Genomic DNA, 7,345 nt, shown 5'->3' on the forward strand with positions numbered 1-7,345 from the left:
CGTTTTTACGCATTTTCTAGTGTTTCGACGACCCTTTATGCCAACTCGGACCTCGAGAATGACTAATGTGCTACTTGAGTGTACAGGGTGTCATTTCAAGCCAAAGAATACGAAGGATGATTGTAGTGTCACAACACCAGCATGCAATGTTGGTTCAACGAAATGTGCAAGTGTACACAATCGTTGACAATAAAGTGATAAATATAGAATATTATCTCCACACGGACTGTATAAGAAATTCTTTGAGAAAAATTATAACTTAAACAAATTGGTGGTGAAAATAATATAGATTAAAATATGATGCAAGCAAGTAAGAGTGGATTGACTAACTAATTTAATTAACTAAAATTACCTAAGTATGCAAAATAAAATAAAGACAGAAAATATACAAGCTTTTAAGAATTATCACAATAGTATGCTTGTGTTAGAATAATCTACTTTCGAACTTAGATTTATTTAAGCACGTTAAAAAATGTTACGAAGATTTTGTGGCAAGTCAATCATTTACTAACCTTAATCTAATTACTAAGTCTATCTAGCATATTTCTATGTTTAATACACATATAATTTCATAAACAAAACATTTTACGAGGTTATGTAAGGTAATAATAGTTTTGGTGTTATTACAAACTTAATCCTAATTAATTAAACATAGACCGTACAAGTATTTTTTCAATTAATTAAAACTTGGATTAGATTAATTAATTAATTCAATCATTACTTTACATACATAATGCATAAGAAATATAGTCATTATTTTACTTGCATAAGCTAATAGATTGAAAGCACATAATACCTTTAACATAATTAAATAAACTAAACTATAAAAATCAAAGCATTCTAACACCAACAGATTTAAGCAATCATGATTTTATTGAAAACAAAACACTTAGTTGCAATCATGATACGAACTCATTTCGGAATTATTCGAGCAGTTTAGATTGCCTGATCGTGAATTGAGTAAGGATAAGTTCGTCTCGGGGTTAAACGAAACAAAATAGGATAAATGACTTCAAACAATAGTAGTAGGTAAAATGGTTAAGTAAATAATGGATATTTTGACTAAGACCGAGAATGAACCAACAATATTGGATTATTGACTCGAGTCTCAAAATGGCTCTTAGGTGATTTACGGTTTTCAAAAAAATAAAAACAAACAGCAAGGACCTTGACTCGCTATCAAAAGTGATAGAAACCAAAGGTATATGAACGCCACGCCAAAAAAAAGGTGATAAATTCGGTTTAAACAAAAGAAAGATTGACGCCACAAGAAAACTTGACAAGTCAATTCAGTCTTGAAGTGAACTAGGAGAGTTGGAAATCTCACAAGTTTCAGTTTAAGCATAAATTTGGCAAAAAGTCCCTGCAATGAGCTGATTATAAGTATTTACAGTGCTAGATAAGGCCTACCTGAAAAGTCACAATTGTTCAGCTTAAATGAGCTAATAATGAGCTGAAATAAAACTTAATCACTAAGCACAACTCTTGAAATTCTAGGCCTAAGTAACAGCAACTATCAATAAGATTTAATGTTCTAATTCAGCTGATTTAATAAGCTTGAATGCTTTCATTTTTGAGCAGCCAAAGAGTTTAGAATAAGCTTTAAATTCTCCCTTGGATAGTCGAATAGACACCAAAAACATTCATGATATTTTTTGGCACACAAACAGACCATGGAGTGTTCTTAAAGAGGCAATCAGTTATGGAATTTGTAATCACTCCTTTGTCCATTGCTATTCTTGAATAGCTCCTTGGAGAAGATGGAGAGGCTGCCGAATTTTAATGATGCATATTGCTCTCCTTTAATTGTTGTAACAGCCCCTTGTATGTAACCAATTCCAGTTGAATAGTCGCATTTATCACTTTGTAATAGCCCTTGTACATAACTGATTCCAACTAAATAGTCACCTACAAGCATTTATTAACAAACACATTAAAACACATTAAAACACACTAAATAAGCATAATTAAGAAACTGTAAACACTTAACTTAATTTAATAAACTGTAATTAAACATATTTAACAATAAGTTATTCCAGCAATTAAATAAACTAAGATAAGCATTTATTCCAGCAATTAATTAACTAAAATGAGTTTAATAAAAAATAAAGTCTAGCAACTCAATTATTAACTAAGATGAGTTTAATTAAATTAAAGTTCAGCTTGCAATAAATTGCAAGGGACACCTATTGAGCTGGTCCAAGCATGATCAATGGATTCGGCTACTTGCTCTCCCCAAGCTCGATCAACATAGCTTGCTAACGCATCTTGAAACCTCTTAGCTCGTGACCAAGTTATAGGTCATTGTGGCAGCTCAACGGGTTTGGTGGTAACTTCCCGAGCTAGGGTCGCATCATCCCCCCTTTTCGAGGTGATTTGTCTCCAAATCGTCACCTACATCAATAAAGGATAAATCAGTAACATTAAAAGTAGCACTAACCCCATACTCACCAGGTAAGTCTAACTTATAGGCGTTATCATTAATCCTTTCCAAGATTTGAAAAGGACCGTCTCCCCTTGGCAAAAGTTTGGATCGTCTTTGAACTAGGAATCTGTCCTTACGCATGTGAATCCAAACTCAGTCACTGGGTTCAAACGTCACTCGTTTACGTCCCTTGTTGACTTTACAAACATATTGCTCAGTTCTTCATGCAATATTATCCCTAACTCACTGATGTAATTATTTCACAAAATCTTCCTTTTTCTTTCCATCTACATGCACCAACTGATCAGAAGGTAAATGTAACAAATCCAACGGAGTTAAGGGATTAAATCCATACACTACCTCAAATGGCGAATACTTCGTAGCCAAGTGTATCGATCGATTGTACGCAAATTCAATGTGAGGCAGACACTCCTCCTAAGTCTTTAGATTCTTTTGAATAATGGCTCGCAGTAGTGTTGATAAAACTCGATTAACGACCTCTGTTTGGCTTTCGGTTTGGGGATGGTTGTTGTTGAAAATAACAGCTTAGTGCCAAGCTTTCCCCATAAGGTCCTCCAAAAATGGCTGAGAAACTTGGTGTCTCAGTCCAAAACGATGGTTCTTGGAACGCCATGCAGCTGCACGATCTCCCTAAAAAACAGATTAGCAATATTTATAGCATCGTCAGTTTTATTACATGCAATGAAATGAGCCATTTTTGAAAACCGATCAACTACAACAAACACAGAGTCTTTGTCGCTCTTTGTTCTAGGAAGGCCTAAAACAAAATCCATAGAAATATCCATCCATTGTGCTTCCGTAATTGGCAACGAAGTATAGAGTCCATGTGGCTGGATCCTTGATTTCGCCTTCTTGTAAGCAATACAAAGATCGCACACTTTAGCCACATCTCGTTTTGTCTTCAACCAATAGAAGTGTTCTTGAAGAATAACCAAAGTTTTGGCAATACCGAAATGTCCGATTAAAGTCCCGCTGTGCACTTCATGAACCAACATGTCTCTAGTTAATCCTTAGGGTATGCACAATTTGTTTTCTCTAAAAAGGAATCCGTCTTGCCAATAGTACTTATCATACGCACCTTGCACACATAACTTGTAAATTTCTCCAAAATTAGAATCATCAGCATATAAATCCTTCAAATAAACAAAACTTAGCAATTTAACATCCAAACGGTTTAAAAGAGTATACCTTCGTGACAAAGCATTTGCAACGATATTTTTCTTACCTTGCTTATATTTAATGACATATGGAAAAGATTCTAAGAACTCAACCCATTTTGCGTGACGTTTGTTAAGCTTGGTTTGCCCTCTCAAATGCTTCAAAGGCTCATGGTCCATGTGTATAACGAGCTCCTTCGGCCAAAGGTAATGCTGCCATGTCTCTAATGCACGTATCAACGCGTACATTTCCTTGCCACTTTTCAGGTCGATCTTAGAGAACAACTTAGCACCGCTAAGCTCGTCCAACATATCATCAAGTCTAGAGATGGGATGATGGTATTTGACGGTAATATTGTTGATGGCTTGGCAATCTACGCACATCGTCCATGAACCGTCCTTTTTAGGCACAAATAGAACGGGTACTGCGCATGGACTTAGACTCTCCCGTATATAACCTTTCTCCATTAATTCCCCTACTTGGCATTGCAACTCCTTAGTTTCTTCAGGGTTGCTTCGGTAATCTGGTCGATTCGGAATCGTAGCCCCAAGAACAAAGTCTATTTGGTGTTCGATACCTCGAAAAGAAGGCAATCTGCTAGGCACTTCTTTCTAGAAAACGTCTTCGAATTCCTGAAGCAACGAAACAACAGAAAAAGGCAAAGAGTTATCAAGTTCGTTAGCATCGAATAAACATTCCTTGTACATAAGTACAAACACGGGCTGGTGCAACAACAAGGACTTCTTTATTTTTTTCCCTCGAAAATACGCTCATTTTACCACTCTCATTTTCTTTTTGACTTTCTTGTTCCTCTCGTACTTTTACCTCCACTCCCTCACCTTTTCCTTTCTTTTTATCGTTTTTCTTTTATTTCTCTTTTTCAATCTTTTTTCTTTCACTTTTTCTTTCTTTTCTTTTAATTTCAATTGATCTTGGTACACTTGTTTTGGAGTCAGTGGCGCTAAGGTTACATTTTTGCCACAGTGCTTAAATGTATATCGATTTGTATAACCATCATGGATCACGTACCTATCAAACTGCCATGGACGCCTCAAAAGGAGATGTCCCATGTGCATGGGAACTACATCGCACACACTTCATCTTGGTACTTCCCGATGGAAATTGCTACCACAACTTGCTTTGTCACTTTAAGCTCGCGTCCATCATTCAACCATTGCAACTTGTGTGGAGTTGGGTGTTTAGTCGTGGCCAAACCTAGCTTTTCCACCAGCATGTTACTTGCTACATTAGTATAGCTTCCACCATCAATGATCATACTACATACCTTGCCTTAGATATGGCATCGTGTGTGGAAAATATTCTCCCTTTGTTGATCAGTTTCAGCACTTTGGACGTTGAGGCTTCGTTTCACCACAAGGATTTCACCTTCAACCGGTAACTCTAAATTTTCATCATCATCATTAGATGACATTTTAGGCTCATTTTCATCCTCATCCTCGGATTCGATTTCACCATTGGCCCTCTTACCACCATAATACGTCGATTGGGACATTGGCTAGCTATGTGCCCCCAGCCTTGACACTTGAAACATTTTATGTCTCTCGTGTGATTTTGCACTTGCTCATTTTTATTTCGACTTGACTTGCCAATGGACTGATTGGATTTAGCTGTTACAACCGGCTCATTTGTTCGAATAGGGGGTTTGTTGGCTCCATTTGTTAGTGGAAGGATTGGCATAGGATCGGCTAACTCCTTTTCGTTTGAGTTATTTTTCAATCTTAATTTCCATGTGGACTATGTCCATCACTTCAACATAGTGTTGTAATTTAACTATGTTGGCAATGTCACGGTTTAAGTCTGCAAGGAATCTGGCCATTGTTGCCTCTTGATCCTTCTTGAATCAGCTCGGATTATTACTATCTCTACTTTTTATAATAGTTTTCAACGCTTCTATTACCTTGAGTAAGGTTTTGGAGTCGTTGATATAGATCACGATGGTAGTACAAAGGAATAAACTGTTTCTGCATCACAGACTTCATTTCAACCCAAGTGGAGATGGGTCTTTCACCATTTCGTCTTTGACTCGTTACTAGCTGGTACCACCACACAATTAAATATTTTGAAAACTCAATTTCCGCGAGCTTTACCTTTTTACTCTCTGAATAATTATGACATTCGAAAACAAGCTCAATCTTCTTTTCCCACTCCAAATAAGCTTCAGGGTCATTCTTACCTTGGAATGGTGGAATTGTCATCTTAATATTCTTAAGGTTGTCATCTGGACGATCTCGATCTCTAGGGCCCCGATGTTTTTGGCGGCCTCGTTGATGTACACTTCAGGCAGATGAATGATCACTATTTTGACGCCCGTGCTCTTGCCTTACACCTTCTAGAATTGCCACACGCTGTTCTTGTGTGTCGACTCGAAATAATTGATCTTCGATTGGTTCAAGTTTACGATCGAATAACCGCTCCATTTCTCGCATGAGTGCTTGAAGGGTGAGATCTGGCATGCCTACTCCAACGTTTCTTACAGGACGGAACCTGCCTTCTACTTTTGGATTTCTTTCCGGGCTTTGTGACGTTTTAGGAACTCACAACAACAACAACAAAAACCTCACTATCCACTCACAAAGAGATCACACTCACTTGGCTCTTACTCGCTCGAATAGTCTCACTTTCGCTTGCCTTTTTCTGCTCACTCCGCCTCTCCAAGTTCTCAAAAGGACTAGTTAGACTTAGAAGCAGTTGTTGTGGGTCGATTTACAAAGCGTTGTCGATTTAAGGGTAGGAATTATTGTAGGACAAGAAGGTAGGTTAGAAACAAATGGTTGGGTTATGGTGTGGCCGATTGGTAGGATATTGAATGTATGATTTTGGGCAGCAAGTAGAATTTTCAAAACTAACTTTTTTTTTCCTTTTGTTTTACTTGTAAAACTTGATATTCATTCCTTGAATTTGAATGGATGCTAATTTTTTAAATGAACTACAATACCGTAATGCCGAGAACATCGATTCTTACTTGCATAAGTAAATAGATTGAAAGCACATAATACCTTTAACATAATTAAATAAACTAAACTATAAAAATCAAAGTATTCTAACACCAACAGATTTAAGCAATCATGATTTTATTGAAAACAAAACACTTAGTTGCAATCATGATACGAACTCATTTCGGAATGATTCGAGTCGTTTAGATTGCCTGATTGTGAATTGAGTAAAGATAAGGTTGTCTCGGGGTTAACGAAACAAAATAGGATAAATGGCTTCAAACAATGGTAGTAGGTAAAATGGTTTAGTAAATAATGGATATTTTGACTAAGACCAAGAATGAACCAACAATATTGGATTTTTGACCCGAGTCTCAAAATGACTCTTAGGTGATTTATGGTTTTCAAAAAAATAATAACAAACAACAAGGACCTTGACCCGCTATCAAAAGTGATAGGAACCAAAGGCATATGAACGCCACACACAAAAAAAGGTGATAAATTCGGTTTAAACAAAAGAAAGAATGACACCACAAGAAAACTTGACAAGTCAATTCAATCTTGAAGTGAACTAGGAGAGTTGGAAATCTCACAAGTTTCAGTTTAAGCATTAATTTGGCAAAAGTCCCTTACAATGAGCTGATTACAAGTATTTATAGTGCTAGATAAGGCCTAGCCAAAAAGTCACAATTGTTCATCTTAAATAAGCTAATAATAAGCTGAAATAAAACTTAATCACTAAGCACGACTCTTGAAATTCTAGGCCTAAGTAACAGCAACTATCAAT

Source organism: Gossypium raimondii, chromosome 5, assembly GCF_025698545.1.
Source record: "Gossypium raimondii isolate GPD5lz chromosome 5, ASM2569854v1, whole genome shotgun sequence".
Taxonomy (NCBI): Eukaryota; Viridiplantae; Streptophyta; class Magnoliopsida; order Malvales; family Malvaceae; genus Gossypium; species Gossypium raimondii.